Genomic DNA, 20,495 nt, shown 5'->3' on the forward strand with positions numbered 1-20,495 from the left:
TCATAGACATGGTGAACTCAAATCTCTTTAAAAAAATCATAAACAGGAAAGAATTAAAGAAAGCAAAGAAGGAAAAGGAGGAAGGAACCCAAGCCGTCCCACGCTATCTCTCTCTTGCTCCTGCCTTTGCTCCACGTCCCAAATGATTCTCTCTCTCTCTCTCTCTCTCTCTCTCTCTCTCTCTCTCTCTCCTCCTCTCCTTTATATAGGCACCAGGGGCGGTTTAGAGGGCTAGAGGTCGATGGAATTCATGTTTACACAGCAAGGACGCAAGAAACGCACCAACTTACATTTGGACCTAGTTCTCCGCTAATAGACATCCAAGAAATCAATTTGGACTCCATGGTTGGGGTAAACCCCCCCTCCCTATGAAGGTTCTGAATGGTTTGGATCACCCTTCCGATCACAATCTGGGCCATACAACTCCCCGCAACGTCCGATTTTCCCAAACATGCGTTACGTGCGAAAATCTTGCACTGACATGTTTGATGGGCCCCATAACAGTATTTTCGGTGAAATCCACCCCATTCATTGGATTCCTGGCAAAATATCAGTTGGAAAGGAGTGGTTTTGGTCAAGTTTTGGTGTTGTCCACTGTATAAAATCAATTCACCGTCCATCCTACATTTTCTGGAGATCCACGTGTATACGTACGCAAGGGACCAAAAAGAAAGCATGGCCAGGGTCTTGGCCACCCTTTGGACATAATGGATGGTCCAGATCATCCAAATAGATGATGGGTGGGGCCCACTATCAAAACCCAACATTTCCAGCGTCTTTTGCTGGACGCTGGCCGCTTGAGAGAGAAAGGGAGCGGGTCAACGTCCGTTTGACCGGACTAGACGGTGCTGTGCGATGCGGACGTCATGCACCCTATGTACATGTGGGGTCCACTATGATGTATAATCAAAATCCGTTCCACCCATTCATTTTGTCACCCTTTTTGAAGGGTTGAGACTAAAATTGAAGCATATCTAGATATCAGGTGGGCCCCAGATCAGTATTTTAGTGGTAGATCTATCCGTCGGGCCACTTTCACAAGGATCTAATGGCTGAAATATGACGTGTATGGTTAATTTAGGTTTTTCAGGCTATATATAAAGTTTCGAACCAAACAGATGGTGGGAACATTGTGATCTTGCATTCTGGACGATTTTCAGTCCTCTTTAGCGTGGATTACCTGATTTTCTCAGATCTCTAGCGTGTAAATTCTTCGATCTTGGTCCCCTGGGGTCCGTCCCTTGCCTTGGTATTTTTTAGCGTTAAATATAGGCTTTTAACACTCTTTTAAGTCCAAGTTCCTAAATTCACATTGCAACCAAAAACATGATTAAAATAGGACGTTAAACATTATCATGTTCGTAAAATCCAGTATTAACTGGGGTCTAAAATGCAATATTTGACCCTCAACAAATACATTTCATGTGCTACTTGATGTGCATGTTGAAATATCATTTGCACTTTCTGTTTGCTGAAATATTTCCAAGTACCTAATTGCATTACATGTAGACATCTTTGACACCTTATGGTGGGCCTCACACTCTGTAGTTAAGGGTCCCACTTTGTGAGATGTTTAATATTTATGTAAGTGAGCTGGGATGTCCCACCTTTTTGTCAAGAATGATCCCCAAGTGTTTGGAAATTGGGCCCTAAGTTATGACAAACCCCATTGTTGAAAACTGTCTGATTATTTTTGTATTTTGTACCAACTTTGAGCCTTTGTAGTGGACCCCATGCACAAGATATGAGTAGGAAACCACTTGAAAACTTTAAGATATACCAATGAATAGAGAAATTATATTTTACTTGGGCCAAATCAAACCCCACATGATCAGGGAGTGGATCCTAAAATGAGGCAAGGCACAGTTGTGCAGAAAATTATGTGCAGAAGATTAAAATACCTATGTTTGGCCCTATACCAAATATTATGTGTGCACAACTAGTTGGTCCTAGCTTATAATTTTTTAAGTACATATATAGTACTACCAAGGACACCTGACAGCACACTGAAAGGTGGCTCGTTGTGATTATAGGACATACTCAAAATCAGGCCAAAACTAATTCTGCACTGTGTTTCCTGCGCATTTCCTCCAAGTACCCATGTTTGGGACATCACCATAAATTGTATACACCCAACCAATGAGGCTCGCCTTATACCTTTTAAAGACCATATATAGAGCTACTAGTTGGATCCTTCCTTTCACCAAATCTATAACCCTTATAGTTGTAACATTAGACTAGTTTCTGTTGTTTAACATATTTTCTTTTTCGATTCTCAACCGCCTTGCCCTCTTATCACAATTCTTTCCTCTACTCAATTTGAGGAATTTTTAAAAATTTCTTTCAAACTCCTCATCCTCATCCTCAACATCACAATCATTTCTAAATTTAATGGCTTTAAGCTCATGTGAATTCATATGCGATCTTTTAAGGATGGTTAGTTTCTTTGCTCTAGAGGGGGCCTTGAAGTATAATTCATATATTTGTAGAGAATGTAAGAGTTCTTTTACTTTGATATCATCTATGTTTGTACACACTTCTATCGAAGTCATCTTAGGAGTGAACCTATCTAGTAGTGATCTAAGTATTTTTCTATATATATGCCCTTTTGGAATGTTTTCTCCTAAACCTCACATGAAATTGCAAATATCATTAAATTAGAATAAAATTCCGTGAAAGTTTCGGACTCTTCCATTTTTTAATGTTTTCGAAATGGGTCATTAAAAGATGAAGCTTCGATCTCTTTACTGTGTTAATTCCTTCATATGAGACTTTCAATATATCTCACACTTCCTTTTCGGTTTCACATGTGCAAATACATTTAAATTCATCGGGGGAAACCACATAGTAATTAGCATTGAAAGCTTTGGCATCATAGGTATACCATGCTCTGTCATCAGCACTCCATTTATATGTATCTTTCGAAACATTAATGGTTTTACCGTCAATCACGACTTATTCAATGGGCATCATCCATCCTTATTCGACAATTGCCTAAACTATGGGGTCAATGGTGTAAGTGTTATAGTTTCTAGCTCCTATAATTATCAAATTTAGTAGTGCCAAAACCTCTCTTGGAATCTGTCCTGTATAGCTCTTTTACATCATGAACACTTTGTATCACTCAAAAACAAAGGTCTTTACTTCAAGAAAGGCAAGATTACATGGTCTTGTTTGAGTACACCATCAAGTGAGTGTTCGATGTTCAAGATTCATAATTCAAGCTTCAAGTCAAGATAAAGTCTCCGTACTTTGAACCTCAAGCTCAAGATTCAAGATATTTCAAGTTCAAACTTCTTGAGGCTATAAATTCAAGTTTGAATATTCTTCAAAAGGTCTCAAGTTCAAGCTTTATCCTTTAACAAGATCGCAAGCTTCATAAACTTCAAAGAATGATTATCAACTAAAGAAAAAGAGATGCCAATGTTTCTACATCATGGATAAGGTATGAATGACCTTAGATTGACCTTAGGGTAGGTCATTTTGAATACATAATTCAATTATACTATTTTATAAGTGAATAGTCTGTTTCTCGACTAGTCCTGGACTCTGTACGACTAGTCCTAGAACTGGCTCGACCAGTCCAAGAAATTTCACGACCAGTCCTAAGTTTGTTGAAGGTATTCAAAATTTTTTGTTAAGCCATGACCAGTCTTGGAGACTGCTCAACCAGTTGTGTGAACAGTGCTCGACTCGTTCATGATCAGTCCTACAGCTGCGACTCAAATTCCAGCAACTATTCTAGGTTCCAACGACCAGTTGTGGATAGGTCACGACCAGTCGTGGATGTCATGCCCTAAACTCGAAAACCGGGCTCACAAAATTTTCAATCACCGAATCCAGCGCCGATAGCCTCCATAGTGCCCCATTCTCAGATTCCGGCACTCATATGCTAAATTCTGATCCTGAGATCCTACAAGGAGGATTTTTCAACGTACATTTGTCTCATAGAAGCATAACCTTAAGTATACCCAAATCATAAAGGCAACATCATCACCACATATCCACTAATATAAATATTTGAATATAATGCTGAAAGGGAAATACATATATCGAAATCAAAGCTCCAAAGGACAGTTGCACGCTCCAAGCTCAACGCTACTCCAACTTAATGCCACATGCATGTATCTATCATGCATAAGCTTATAAAATCTTAGAGGGTGGTGAAAGTGTTTGCACAATATAAGTACCAAGTATACCATAAAGCCCATAAATCATACATCATCGGAATAAGCAAAAATACTGACAAGACATGAATCATATGATATCAAAGTAAGGGGAAATATACTGGTAAGTCCATGAGTGATATCAGTCGTACCATGGCTATGCGATGCAAAACATAATAAGAAAATAACAGATGCTGATGATGCAATGTAATATGCGGTGCGAATGAAATGGCCATGCTGGAATATGAAGTCGGGATGATAGTACATAGTATCGCAGGCTACGGGGTTCACCACAAGGGACTTCTATCCAAACAAGTCTCATACCTAAATTTGGATAGTCTGACTCAATGTGGTAAACTCATGATCTTAGGTTAGTGCGTGCCTAACCAAAATCCTAGCCATACGAAGGTACACGTGATAAATAGTTACGCACCACCAGCCCGAGTGGATAGTGAATGAATGAATGAATGGATATGCAATTCCTGCTCAATAAGTCCACATATCAGTATGGTTGCTCTCTGGGGAAATCACAGGGGTCTATTACACTCCACTCCGGCTGCCTCCTCCCTAGCTGCACAGCCCAGTGAGTGGAAGAGATCTCACTATCTGCCTACCAATATCAGGCCCGGCTAGTCGATAGCGGACCCATTTACAATCTGGTCAACTCAGCCTAGCTTATAGCCCCCTCACTCATGTGGATAAGGCCACACCCCCTTCCAACCGACCATGACACAGTCGGAGACATGACCTCATGGTATAAGCACCAACGCTCATATTCGACTTGGTCTAGACGTTAGAGCATTTTCTAGCCTCGGAGGATTCTGGGATTTTCATCCAAGGACATCCTAAGTGCCCACAGTGCTAAAACTAAATATTTTTGGTGTCCCATCTAGCCATCCACAATGTGCCTGTGGAGGTCATGGCCCTTATGTCACTAGGGCGTACAATGATCAAGTCACATGTATGTGAGATGCATGAGTCACACTGTCTAGTCATGCAGCAATCTTGCGCGTACTGCGCGATAATGTGGGCACTCCATCTTATAAGGAGTCTCATAAATAGTCTGCCCAATGGCATATGCTATGATCAAACATTCCTCATATCAGGCATACATATGATGCATATGGGCATGAATCATGGAGGTGTACTAAGCATGTTATAAAGTAATGAACTATTCTTACACCGAAGATGGGCCTAGGCGACCTATACGTAACTAGTATAGGCCTATCAATGGGCCCTAAGGAGAGTTATAATGCGAACATTTAACCAACATTATTCTTACAATGTGGACGTCAAACCAACTTTGCTCTCAAGGCATGGCCCGCCATAAATGTCATTACATAACCCATGGTGGAATCACACAATGCAATAGACTTTGTATACATCCCATTGGGCCTCAACCCATAGGCTTCAAATACATCAAATGGGCCTCAACCCACGGGCCTTAATACATCACAATGGGCCTTAACCCATGGGCCCTGATACATCACAATGGGCCTCAACCCATGGGCTCCAAATACATCAAATGGGCCACATCATATGGGCCTCATATACATCAAGTGGGCCTCAACAACGGGCCATAAACATATTAAAGGTGGGCCCCAATGGATGGGCCATAACTACATCAAGATGGGCCTTAGAATACGTCAAAATAGGCCTAATCACATGGGCCATATGCATATCATATGGGCCTCAATGGACGGCCACAAATAAATCAAGATGGGCCTCATACACATACCAATGTGGGCCTCAATGGACGGTTATAAATAAATCAAAATGGGCCCCATACATATACTAAGGTGGGTTCCACTTGAGTGGTGGATGGTTTGGATGCAACCCATGCATCATGGTGGGGGTCCACCTGAACTATGGACCTGACTCATTCTTTAGCTCATATCATAAAATGAGCTTTTAAAATGGGTGGATGGTTTGGATGCAGCACATGCATCATGGTGGGGTCTATACACATGGCCACCAATTAAATGGACGGCTTGGATATATCACAGACATCAAGGGTGGGGCCTACTGGCCGTCCAGCAAATGCCTGGACGGCATTGACAAAACACATAAATGGTGGGTTCCACCGTCCACGGAGAATAAAATACATACATAATTGTGGGTCCCACGTGGGGCCCACTATAACGTTTACTTTCCATCCAATCCGTTGATAAGGTCACACGGACCCAGATGAATAGGAAGAACAAATTTCATCTTGATCCAAAACTTCTGTGACCCAGAAAAGGGTTCCAAGGGCAGACGTTCAATCCCGATATTTCCTCTGATGTGGGCCACCTGAGTCTCAAATAGGGCTGATTTTTGGGGATGGCCCAAAGCCCTAAGGGGCCCACAGAATGGTCGGAGTGGATATACATCACACATCATGGTGGGGCCCATGGCTGGGACCGTGGGTCCCTGCTCGTCCTCCCGCCCGCAGTGCAGCAGCGCTACTATAGGCGCTGCCCTTTTTTTTTTTGAAATCGCGCATTCTCGCGGTTTTTCATGCGTGGGGCCCTCATCGGAGGAATCAACACCATCCATTGCTCTCCATATCTCAAGACAAGCCAAACAATCCTAATATTCAAGGGGTTTTGGCGTATAGAATCATCAGGTGATTTTTCAACGGTAAAAATCATAGTTTGCTATGCTATGACCCACTAGAAATTCGGATCAACATCATTTTTCGGATCAACGCCTAAAATGATCTAAAGAATGGAATGGACGGCGTGGATTGAATGTATACATCAAGGTGAGGCCTATACAAATGGCCCTTCCCAAAGCTTTATGAAAAAGCTAATATTTGTGTTTTCCCAGTGCACATCCAGACGTTGGACGGTTACTGGTAAGACAAATACATTTAAGGTGGGCCCTGCTTAGGTAGGCCACCACATGGCTGGGTGGTGTAGAACAACACACATAAAGTGGGGCCCACCTACAAAAGGATTGGATCCAATACATGCTTTATGGTGGGGTCCATCCGAGTGGGCCACACGGCCACCTCATCACACATAAAAACATAAATAAATAAAAAGAGAGGGAGAGAGAGAGAGAGAGAGAGAGAGAGATAGAGGGACACGGGTGATGGAGGGACCCCTGCAGTATGGGCCCTCCGTTTCAAGCATCCAATCATACATCAAGTGGGTCCCATTGCATGTGGGCCCATCAAATCAAATATTAACATTGGAGATCCCTTCTTCACCAAGATGTAAGGTCTAGATGACCCCTTTTTAGACTAGAAAGTAAACATCATGATGGAATCCATGGAGAACGGCCCCATCATAGAATGATAATAAAATCAAGGTGGGCCATCGGCCACATCTAGGGTCCCAAGTGAGATCCATACCATCAATCGGTAGGCCTCACTTGGCCCATCATTAAAATATGAAAAGATCTAGCCTAATAAGCACCCACCGTTTGATCTTCTTGGTCCATTGGAGAGCCAATCTCCTTGTATCTCACTTTGATGGAGGGTGATGAGGTTTGAATGGCTAGGATAATGAATCTTGTGATGGGAATGAGCCACTCTTAACACACTCTTTTCTCTCACTTAGGAATGCATGGATGTCCACATTTTTGCTGCTTGGAATTTGTGTTGAGAAAGAGAGAGAGGTGTGGTGGTTGTAAGAGAGATGTGAGTGATGGATGTGAGGTGAGTGATGGGTGAGGTGGGTGATGGGTGAGGTGAGAGATTGGTTGACTTTGAGTTTTGCTTGACTTGTGGAGAAAGGAAGAATGGGTTACTCTTATACTTGATATGATGTGATGCGATTGATTAATGAAGTGATTGATTGATGGGACATGTTATAGAGATTCTCCTGGGATTTACAATGAGCGGTGTTTTTCTTCGAACTGAACACGGGTCCACATTTCCCTGCCAGGGTATCGGATCGGTCCGCAAGTCACGGCATTGGAACCGTGGCGACGGTGCGGTCGCAACGGTACAAGTCTCGAGTCGAGCCGACTCTGATATATGAGATATGACTTAGGATCACGTGCAACTACTGTCTACGCGTCGCAGGTCACCGAAATTCGACCGTGAGGACCGCCGAAGCATACGGAACAGTATGGGCTAGGATACGGGTCTTACAGTGGAGGCCCCTCGACCAGTCATGGAGGTCCCTTGACCGGTCGTGGAGGGCCTACGACTAGTCGTGGAACAACTTTATCTTATCACACTCAAAATTTTAAAAATCAGTTGGTCCTACGACCAGTCTTGAGCATGATTTCTTCACTTATAAATAAAGCACAAATTTCAGAGTTTTTCATTCAATTCAAGATAAATCAATATACCACTCTGAGAGATAAGTTAGTGTTCTTTTTAAGCTATATTGTGCTCATTTAATATTCTCTTAATTTAGCTTTATTATATTTGATTTTGTATTCTATATTCCATTCATATTTTAAGAAGGGATTAAGGATTACCCTTTCCTTGGAATCAAAATCAAATAGAGCTAGCTGAACTTGATTTAATTTAAAATCAATTTAGAACCTAGAATCATTTCATATCTGAGTTTGGACATTAAATTTCTACGCTGAAATTCTACTCTGATTTGGTTCTATCGGGCGACGTCAAAAAGAGAATATCCAGGTATTTTACATTGTTGTAAATTTCTGCTTTGATTTTTGAGATTGTGTTAGAAAAATCTCTGTTTTGGTTTGTCTGAAGTGATCCAGAAAACTCAGAGTGTAGGATTTTTGAATTGTGTAAGCCCACTTAAAAGACACAATTGTGAGGGTTTTAGGTGAACCTGGAAAAACCTATTTTCATAGTGAACACTAATATCCACTGTGTGAGGATATTAGGAGTGGAGTAGTTGTGTGGCTGTTTTTCTAAACAGTTGGTGTACACACAAGTGAACCATTATCCGGCGTTATGGTTTGAATGTTTATTTCTTTTTGTGAATAGTTGTAATTTCCCTTATTACATTTGTGGAAGATGTTGTATTCCTTATGTGGATATGTGGGAATGTTGTAATAGCTTAGATTTCCTTTCTAGCTATTTATTTATTTATTCCTCTGTATTAAGTTTGTGTTTTTGATACACAGATCATTCTAGTAAGGTTGTCCTACTATAAACCCTTGGTTTTTATGGTGTAAGGTTGTCCTTAGAACAACATCTGCATCAACCTCTCAATACTCATACATTTGATATTGTCTTTAAATTCAGCATTGTGGGATTATCTATTGTTATCTGTATTTAATTTATTTAAATTCCGCTATTAAGTTTTAATTTGGCATAGTCCTATTCAACCCCCCCCCCCCCTCTCCCTCCAAGACATAGCTCGGCCTTTTCAAGTGGTATCAAAGCCTAATAGCTCATCTTTAATTATTCTATTTGAATTTATTTCCTTAGCTAATCGATCTGAGCTATTTAAGATGTCAAATTTTGATAATCTTTTAGTCACTAGGCCTCCACCATTTGATAGCTCCAATTATGCCTATTGGAAAGACAGAATGAAGATTTTCTTAAAATCCATGGATGAGAGCGTGTGGCAAGCCACAGTGGCTGAATAGACCCCTCCTACCACTGAAGTAACTGGTATCGATGGATCCAAAACTATGAAAATCACACCTTATTTTTCTTGGACCACTCTTCAGAAAATGAAAGTAGTGCCAATGCAAAGGCTTTAACTGTCATAACTTGCGCACTATCACCGGATGAATTCAAAAGAATTATATCTTATGATATTGCAAAGCAAGCCTGGGATATTTTGGAAATGACACACAAGGGAATAACAATCGTCGAGAAATCTAAAGTCCAAATCCTCACAACTAAATTTGAGGAAATACGTATGGAGGAAGGTGAAACATTCATGGACTTTTATACTAGATTAAATGACATTGTTAACTCTATGTGGGGTCTCGATGATAAAATCCTAGAAAGTAAAGTCTGTGCAAAGATACTACGCTCACTACCTGAACGGTTCAATTCAAAGGTGACCGCAATCTAGGAACTTCGTGATACAAATAATATGAGGGTAAAAGAGTTAGTTGGTTCTTTATAAATTAATGAGTTAAACTTTAAAGCTCCTAATGGTAAATTCATCACCCTTAAGTCTTCTAAATGTATTTCTCAAGGAATAGCAATTCTAATTTAGAAAATTCTGAAGATGATATGGCCCTTTTAGCTAAAAAGTTTTATAAGATTTTTAGAAGTAAAAAGAGGATTGATTTTGAAAAATCTTATGATAAGAAAAGATCTAAATCTAAACTTGGAAATCTTTAAAAGATAGTCAATGTTACAACTGCCACAAATATGAGCATTTAGCAAACAAGTATCCTAAAAAGGACAAACCTAAAAAGAAAGGTATGTTGGCTACTTGGGATGAATCTTCTGGCTCTGAAGCCTCTTCTGAATCAGAAGATTCTGAAACCGAGTCGGGTAATGAAGTCAAAGCCCTTATGACTCTAGCCAAGTTCACTTTTTCAGATCATGATGATTCAACTGGTGAAGAAAATATGAATAGTGATCATGAAAATGAAGAAGATCTTCAAGATGCTTACAATGCCCTATACAAGGAAAGTTGTAAAATTATCGTAAAACTAAAACTTCAGAAAGAAAAGTTTTTGAAACTTAAATTTTTTTTAATATTCTTATTTTAGAAAAATCCCATATTTCAGATTCTTTTGAAAAAACTAAATGCGAGTTAGATTTCAAAACTTCCCTTATTGAAAATCTAAAATCTGAAAATGAATAACTAAAACTTGAAGTCTCTTCACTTTTGAGTTTAAAGGATATATGGAGGTATGCCCAAGGAGATCCTAAGTTAGAAAAACTATTATCCAGATCTAAAAAATGTGGTGACCGATCCTGTTTGGGCTACGACAAGAACATCCCTCCCAAACATAAGAATACTCCTTCTAAGTTTGTGAAAGGAGAATCTTCAAACTCAAAAAGGAAAAGTTCAAATCAAAATTATTTAAAAAATGCTAAAACTTTTCAATCCTTAAAACCTAAAAGCAACCATATTAACTATAAGAATCAAAATCGTAATCCTTTAGCTGAGAAAATTGTTGATTTACTTAAGGAGCTCTTAAAATCTAACTCTATGGGTCGGTCTTATAATAACTACAATCATAAAAAGACCATCTATACTCCTAAACCTAAAACAGTTATGAAATAGGTTCCTAAGGTTACTTACTTGGTTGCCCACATGGCTTTCAAAGCTTCAAGCTATTCAAAGTGGTACTTAGACAATGGATGCTCCAGGTACATGGCTGGTGACAAAGGTCTATTCACCAATCTTAAAAACATGACTGATGGTTCAGTCACATTTGGTGATGGTAGCAACTGCAGGATTATTGGTGTTCACTCCCCAAGTGTAGGGTTGTGATGTAGTAATAAACTCGGTAAGACTGAGGTCGAATCCATAAGGACTGATACCTGTACGTTATCTAAAACCAAGTAGAACTAGAACTAGACCAAGATGTGATCTAAACCAAATAGAGTTTAAGGAATAATTGTGGAATGATTATCTAAAACTTTAAGGAATTCAGAGGAAGAAACTAGGGATTCAGAGGATCCACTTGTAGAGATCAGGGAGAAATTATGCCTGCTTCAGAAATCATGGAATTTAACTAGACTTCCTTTGATATAGTTTTCAAGAGGTGAAAGGTATATGAATTAGAATGGATTCCATCACCAAGCCATGCCCAGGAGACAAAGTAAATAACAGAATTAAACTAATTACCAACCAACCAACAATGTATGAGGATCAGGAAGGGTACTGTCATCCTACCATGCCCAAGGGACAATGATGAACAACAGGGGTTCCTGACTTCATAAACATAAAAAGGGAAAAGAAATACTCAAAGCCATTGTAAACCCATTGTAATTTCAGTCACAACAGACCATAAAAGACTAAGAAAAATATTCCTTTAATAATCAACTATATCAAATTCAGTTTATGAATTAAAGGCACATAGTAAAATCTCCCATCTCGCTACAGGCTTCACCTCTTAGCCCTAGCTAAGAGGTTTAGCCACACATGAATGGGCTGAACAAAAAAAAATAAAAGAAATATAAAGGAAAAGAAGAAAGGAAACCAAGCTCAGCTCACGTGCCACCTGCCTCCACCTTCCTTCAATCGTACCAAAAACGAACCTTGTCCAGCCTCTGCTCACGATCCCCAGCCCTTCCTCTGCCTTTCCAACCACGCCCGCTCTAATAGCTGATCCGTTTTCCTTTCCACGTTCAAAACCTTCTCCACCCTGGCACCGAGAGCCACCGATCTCCCTCCTTATAGAGCTGTCCTCCAAGAGCTGCTGTAGAGTCCCACCAGAAATAGGTTGCGGAAACAGTCCCTACATAGCCAGGAACGCACGTCCCTGTTTTTCGCAGCAAAACAGCCTCCGTTTGATTTGATTTTGCGGTGCGAAATCAACATATTTGTTGATTCTGACACCTTGGCTAGAGCTATGACCATCTGTTGAAGCATGTGGATGGTCTGGATAATCAATCCGACGGTGATCAGGAGAACACAGGGGCCCACAGCGTCTCGAATTTTCCAGATTGCGTGAACAGAGGCACGCACGTCCAAGCGTTGTACTGCTGGTGGGGCCCACAATATAGTTTTTAGAGAAATCCACCCCGTTCATTGGATTCCTGACGAAAAACTGGTCAGGAAGGGTGGGTTTTCTTAAAATTCTGCATGGCCCATTGTATCAGATCCCTTCACCGTCCATCTTGCTTTTAGACGATCAAGAATGGATCTCCGGGACTTTTGGAAATTTGCCACCTAGGCATGAATGATATGGCCCTTGTGATTCTCATGGACTGTCTGGATCAGTCATCTGGACCATGATGGTGGCCCATAGAGATCGAACGGCGCCCCTGTTTCACGCTAGAAGAAACGGACGTTCCGTCTTTTGATTGAGAGTCGGTGGGGCCCATGAACACTGTCATAAAGTAAATCCACTCCGTTCATTCGACTCGTAGTGAAAAACCAGTAAGAAACGTGCACTTTTTCTTGATTTTAGTGTGGCCCACCGTATCTTCTACTCCGTCGTTCATTATGCATTTAACGGTTAGGATTCTGCAACATCTTCCATGACCTCAAGAGGCCACCTTGGTGAGGTAAATACCCCACCTATGCACACAATGGACGGTCCCGATCAGTTATTTGGGGAAGGAATGGGCCCCACTGAGAGGAACCGGCAGACGGCGCCAGTACGCTGTCCGTGTTTGAATTGAAGAGAGAGACGTCCCTGTGTTGCCATGCAGTCTTAGTGCAAAAAGTGTACTATGTACACTGTATGATGATTATGAGAAATCCATACCATTCATCTTGTTCTTCTCATGATTTAAGGCGTTGAGACCGAAGATGAGGAGTATCCAGAGATCAGGTGGGTCCCAGATCAGTAAATTATGGGCTGATCTGTCCGTTGGGCCCCTTCCACAGCAATCCAATGGATGAAAATTTATGTGTACAGTTAATTTATGACCCTCAGGCCATGTATAAAGTTTTGAGCTGATCGGATGGCGAGAACCCTGTGATCTTGCATTTTGGACGTCTTTTGGGTCACTTAAGCTCCAATTTCTTGATTTTCTTGAATCCTTGGCATGCACATCCGTCGATCTTGGTCTCTTGGGGTCTGTCGCTTGCCTTGGTGATTTCAGACCGCTAAATCCATGCTTTTAGTACATTTTTCCCAGTCTAGGCTCGTAAACACGCCCTGCAACACAAACACGTTTTAAATCGGGCCGTTAAACAGTATCATGTTTGAAAACTTAGGTAATAATAGGGTCTGATATGCAATATTTGACCCTCAACACAACCCCCAACCAGCATCTTGCTAGTCTCGAGCAAGGTATGTGAAAAATAAATTGAGAATTACAGGATAATTTCTACAAACTCAAGAGATTTATGAAAACAATTCAGATACTCGAATTCTAAGATTCATGAATGTTGGCATTAATTTCTCCTGAAATCAAGCTCATGGTAAACTTCATAATCAAGCTCAAATATTAATCCATTAATTAGAACGATTCTAAATATTGAATTCCATGAGTGTATCGTGTAATCTCGGCTTATCATTAAGGTTCACTTCTTAATTTCAGGATATTATTGGTAACCACAAGAGAATTCATGATAACCAACACCTAAACCAAAGCTTGATTCATTCTTCCAGCTTTTGATGATTTTTACACTATGTCAACTTGTTTAAAAGTACAGCCAAGGAGGAGAATCGAATCTACACCTATAGGGAGCAAACCTATGGTAAAGACCGGTCGCCAAAAAGTTTATGAATGTCAACCTTGGGGAATCAAACCTTCACCTGTAGGGAGCAAACCTATGGTGAAAACCATTCGCCCAATCTTTTCAATTTTTCAAGTTGGTTCCTTTCAGGCTTCGTGATCACCAAATTAATCCTTCAATATCGAATGAAACCTTAATGTGTAAGCGAGATGTGACATGTAAAATTATGATTCACTCAATGTTTAAGACTTGTAATCATGGATTAATAGTTCTAACTTAACTGTGAAATCTAACAAATAGTTGAATCCAAGAGTCATCAATTCCAACATCACTTATCTTGTAATTCTAAGTCCAAGATGGCCGTCAAAATCGCTTCGAATTCATACGAAATTCTAGAAAAATTTAAAATTTTTCACAATTTCTGCTCAAGACTAAGAAAACACTGATTAAGAAACCTAATCTCCCACCCCCAACCGAAAATCTACATTGTCCTCAATGTAAAGGAAATAAGCATATAATGCACATGGGACAATGGAATTATAAGAGGAGTGATGAAAAGATAGTACCTGGACGAAGGAATCAAGAGGCTTTCCAAAGATATCTACGTAAGAGCGGGTCAGCACAAGAGAGAAACCAACAGAAAAAATAAAAATGAAATCCTACCTACACCACTTTTGTAGGTGCTCTCGATTGCATTTAGCGTATGCAACAAGCCTTTAAATCCCTAGGTTGCCCCTAGTGGATGAGTTGTAGTCTCGTGAGGGTTTGCAGTAATGTTACCCACAAACATTGAACTAACTAATGATAAAAATGAAATGAAATGAAGAACTGGGTTGCCTCTCAGGAGCGCTAAGTTTACCGTCTTCAGCCAGACAAATAAAGTAACTACCCTAGTCCTAAGAAAACAGGAAACCTACCTATACCTCCATCAGACTAGGAGATCAATCTTGGTAAACAGGATCAGTCAGAGGCATGGACATGTCCTCTGAATCAAATTTCTCGACAAATGGTTTCAATCGATGTCCATTGACTTTAAACTCCTTGCCATTGTCGGGATCTCTTATCTCAACGGCCCTATAAGGAAAAACAGTAACAACAATGTAAGGGACGGTCCAACGAGATCGAAGCTTACCCAGAAAGAGATGTAATCGAGAATTGTACAAAAGGACCTTCTGACCAGGTGTGAATGATTTTCGCACAATGTGTTGGTCATGAAATGCTTTCATCTTGTCCTTGTAAATTCTCGAATTATCATATGCATCATTCCGGATTTCCTCAAGTTCATTCAATTGAAATTTGCGTAGCGAGCCAGCGTTGTCCAGATTGAAATTAAGATTTTTGATCGCCCAGTACGCTTTATGTTCTAGCTCCACAAGCAAGTGACAAGCTTTCCCGTAGACCAGTCTAAAGGGAGACATTCCAATAGGGGTTTTGAAGGCAGTACGGTATGCCCATAAGGCATCGGTCAATCGGATTGACCAATCCTTACGATCAGGGTTAACCGTTTTTTCCAAAATGTATTTAATTTTCCTATTAGAAATCTCGGCTTGTCCACTTGTCTATGGGTGGTACGGGGTGCTCACCTTATTAGAGATACCGTATTTCTTCATTAAGCTCTCAAATGGTTTATTACAAAAGTGTGAGCCCCCATCACTAATGATGGCTCGAGGCATTCCACATCGAGAAAGGATGTTTTCTTTTAGGAATTTAATGACCGTGCGATGGTCATTAGTTCGACACGGAATCGCTTCAACCCATTTAGTGACATAATCCACGGCGAGCAAAATATACAGATTTCCAAACGATTGAGGGAATGGTCCCATGAAATCGATGCCCCAGCAATCAAATGCTTCAATAATAAGGATGGGATTCAAAGGAATCATATTTCGATGGGACAATGCTCCCAATTTCTGACAACGCTCACAAGCTTTGCAAAACTCATGAGTGTCCCTAAACATAGTGGGCCAGTAAAAGCCACACTGCAGAATCTTGGCCGTGGTCTTTTTAGCAGAAAAGTGACCACCACAGGCCTGTGAGTGACAGAAGGAGATGACACTCTGATGCTCATCGTCTGGTACACATCTCCTTAGGATTTGGTCTGGGCAATATTTAAATAAATAAGGATCATCCCAGAAAAAATTGCACACCTCGGTGAAAAATTTCTTCTTATCTTGCGCAGTCCACTGTGTCGGTATGGCACCTGTAGCAAGATAATTAGCAATATCAGCGAACCAAGGTGAATAGGAGACTCTGAACAGTTGTTCATCAGGGAACATGTCGTTGATATGGGGCGTCTCAAGGGAATCAGAGGTATTAAGGCGAGAAAGGTGATCGGCCACAACGTTTTCTACTCCCTTTTTATCTTTAATTTCCAAATCGAATTCTTGGAGTAGAAGGATCCATCGTATCAGGCGGGGCTTAGAATCATTCTTAGAAAGAAGATACTTAAGTACTGCATGATCTGTGTAGATAATGATCTTGGATCCGATCAAGTAGGACCTAAATTTGTCCAAGGCGAACACTACAGCTAAGAGTTCCTTTTCCGTAGTCGAGTAGTTCACCTGGGCAGAATTTAAAGTTCTACTTGCGTAATGAATGACGTAGGGCCTCTTATCTTTTCTCTGGCCTAGGACCACCCCAAGAGCATAATCAGAAGCGTCGCACATAAGCTCAAAAGGAAGGCTCCAGTCGGGTGGCTGCATGATAGGTGCAGTGGTTAACGTGCCCTTAAGCTTGGTGAAAGCTTCCTGGCATTGCTCAGTCCACTCGTACGGAGCATCCTTTTGAAGAAGAGTAGATAAAGGACGAGAGAGGAGACTAAAGTCCTTTATGAATCGCATGTAAAATCCTGCGTGTCCTAAGAAGGATCGCACGTCTCTGATGTTCTTGGGCGGAGGTAGGTTAGAGATAAGATCGATTTTTGCCTTATCTACCTTGATTCCCTTAGACGAGATAATATGCCCAAGGACAATTCCCTTCTGAACCATGAAATGACACTTCTCCCAATTAAGTACCAAGTTCTTTTCTTCACATCTTTTCAACACACATTTAAGACTTTCCAAGCACTTGCTGAAAGATGGACCGTAAACAGAGAAATCGTCCATGAAGACCTCTAGATATTGCCCCACCATATCAAAAAAGATACTAAGCATACATCGCTGAAAGGTGGCAGGGGCATTACATAGTCCGAATGGCATCCTTCGATAGGCAAAGGTGCCGTAGGGACATGTAAATGTGGTCTTTTCCTGGTCTTCAGGGGCTATCTCTATTTGGTTGTAGCCCTAATATCCGTCAAGGAAACTGTAGTAGGAATGACTAGCTAACATTTCCAGGATCTGATCAATGAATGGTAAAGGAAAGTGGTCTTTTCTCTTGACGGTATTCAACTTTCTGTAGTCAATGCACATTCTCCAACCAGTAGTGACTCTAGTTGGCACGAGTTCATTATTAGCATTGGCTACGATGGTGATTCCGGACTTCTTAGGGACCACTTGAGTTGGACTCACCCATTGACTATCAGATATAGGGTATATAATACCCACATCCAATAGTTTAAGAACCTCGGCCTTAACCACTTCCTTCATGTTTGGATTTAGTCTACTTTGTGGTTGCCGAGCGGTTTTTGCATTATCCTCAAGATATATGCGGTGAGTACAAATCGAGGGATCGATTCCCTTGAGGTCCGCTATCGTCCATCCCAGGGCTCCTTTATGCTCAATGACAGTAGATATGAGCATACTCTCCTGTTCTTTCTCCAGGTGGGCAGAGATCACCACCGGGTATGTCTCATCTTGACCTAAATAGGCATATTTCAAATCAGAGGGCAAAGGTTTTAGGTCAAGCTTCGGCGGCTTGAGGTTAGACAGTAGAGGCACTACATTGGTTTGTGGCAATTCTTCAAATTGTGGCCTCCAGCGGTTAACTTTAAGTACCGGTGCAGTATCAAGCAAGGCACACGTCTCCCTAATCATGTCATCATCAAAACCATGGGAGTGGGCCAGGCATGTCTCCAGATGGTCGGAGGATAAGGTCAGCGGTGTCGTATCTTCCACGAAAGAGTCAATCATGTTAATGTCGTGGAAATCGTCATCATCCTCTGAGTTGCTGCCGTTATTGAAAAAAATGTTTGACTCCAATGTCAAATTTCCAAAAGACATAGTCATGATACCATTCCTGCAATTGATAATTGCATTTGACGTGGCAAGGAATGGGCGACTAAGAATGACGAGAATCTGAGTGCTCATGTTATTGATGGGTTCGGTGTCCAGGATGATAAAATCTACAGGGTAGTAAAATCTATCAACCTGGACTAAAACATCCTCAATTATCCCTCTTGGTACACGAACAGAGCGATCAGCAAGTTGTAGTGTGGTTAGGGTGGGTTTTAATTCACCCAAACCTAACTGTTTGTATACCGAATAGGGAATCAGATTGACGCTCGCTCCTAAGTCAAGAAGTGCGTGATCAATTCGGTGGTTCCCGATTACACATGATATGGTTGGGCTACCAGGATCCTTGAATTTCTGCGGCACGTCTTGGTTCAGGATGGCACTCACTTTCTCAGTCAAGAAGATTTTCTTTTGAATAATTTTCCGTCTTTTGGTCGTGCATAAGTCTTTCAGGAATTTGGCATACGAAGGTATCCGTTTAACGACATCGAGTAGAGGAATGTTGACTTTCACTTGTTTCAACACCTCTAGGATATCTTGAGAGTTAGAGAGAGGTTTTGGTGAAACCAACCGTTGGGGGAATGGAGCAACTGGCTTCTGTAGAAGTTCCGGTTCTACTTTTTGTGGGGCATCACTGGATCCATCATTATTGTCCTCTTCTGGTTCTTGAGGCTTTTCGGGCCTAACCGGAAGAGTTTTATCAATGATCTTCCCACTCCTAAAGAGTGGTGATGGATTTAGCATGCCCCATCTGATTTGAAGAGCTGGGATCATTATCTCGTACTGCGGTTTAGGATTGGGGAGAGGTTGTGCAGGAAGCATCCCCTTTTCTATAACCGTCATACGAGAATCTATCTTTTGCATAAAATCTGTAATTCCCCGCATTGCCTGAGCCAGCTCTTGTATGGGATTTTGAACCGGTTCCTCTTGAGGTTTCACTTGATTTGGATTTTGATTAAAGAAACCTGGAGGAGTAGCCGTCTATCCATTCCTCCAACTAAAGTTTGGATGATTTTTCCAGCCAGGGTTGTATGTATTGGAGTTAGGTCCAGTAAAAGGTCTTTGATAATTATTTACGGCATTGGCTTGTTCATTCAACACTCCTCGAAAGGCAGGTATTGTAGGGCAGTTTTCAGTTGTGTGAATGTTGCAATCACAAATGCCGCAAACAATTTCATTGACCTTATCCTTCTTTCCTTCCATGGCCTCAACTTTCCTTATGAGCGTAGTCACTTTACACTTGAGATCATCCTCTTCTTTCAAGAGATATAATCCACCTTTCTCCTTTAATTGAGTCGGCCCAGACGTGGTATTCGACTTTGGGTAATAGTCCCAAGATTGTGTTTTTTCAGCCAGACTATCGAGGTAATCCCATACCTCGTCGGCATCTTTATTAATGAACTCTCCATTACACATTGTCTCGACCATTTGACGCATGGAAGATGTCAGCCCATCATAAAAAAAAATTTGTAATGCGCCACGTTTCAAATCCGTGTTGTGGGCATGAACTGACCAAATCTTTGAACCTTTCCCAACATTGGAAGAATGTTTCATCTTCCTTTTGGGCAAAGTTCATGATTGCTTTTCTGAGGGTAATCGTTTTATGATGTGGGAAGAATTTTTTTATGAATTCCCTCTGCATGTCGTTCCATGTGCCAATGGATCTAGGACGCAGTGAATGTAACCACATCTTAGCTTTCTCTTTTAAGGAAAAAGGAAAGAGTTTCAGCCTAATTGTATCCTCAGATACATTAGGAAAACATAATGTGGCTATATTCTCATCGAACTCTTTCAAATGTAAATATGGACTTTCTGATTCAAGTCCATGAAATTTGGGAAGGAGTTGGATAACTCCTGGCTTGATGTCCATTTGTCCTGTGTTTTCAGGAAAAATCATGCATGAGGGCGTACTCACTCCCGCCGGTTGTAGAAAATCTCGTAAAGTACGAGGCGGAGGTGCCTGT

At 41.0% G+C, this 20,495-nt stretch overlaps 1 non-coding gene across 1 annotated transcript; it reads left to right on the forward strand.

Annotated features, from left to right (window-relative positions):
* The first annotated feature begins 20,018 nt into the window (after positions 1-20,018).
* Positions 20,019-20,125, forward strand: LOC131238092 (small nucleolar RNA R71). The gene has a single exon (XR_009167509.1). It is a non-coding gene; the product is annotated as a small nucleolar RNA R71 (small nucleolar RNA).
* Positions 20,126-20,495: the final 370 nt, after the last annotated feature.

This window comes from Magnolia sinica, chromosome 2 (assembly GCF_029962835.1).
Source record: "Magnolia sinica isolate HGM2019 chromosome 2, MsV1, whole genome shotgun sequence".
Taxonomy (NCBI): Eukaryota; Viridiplantae; Streptophyta; class Magnoliopsida; order Magnoliales; family Magnoliaceae; genus Magnolia; species Magnolia sinica.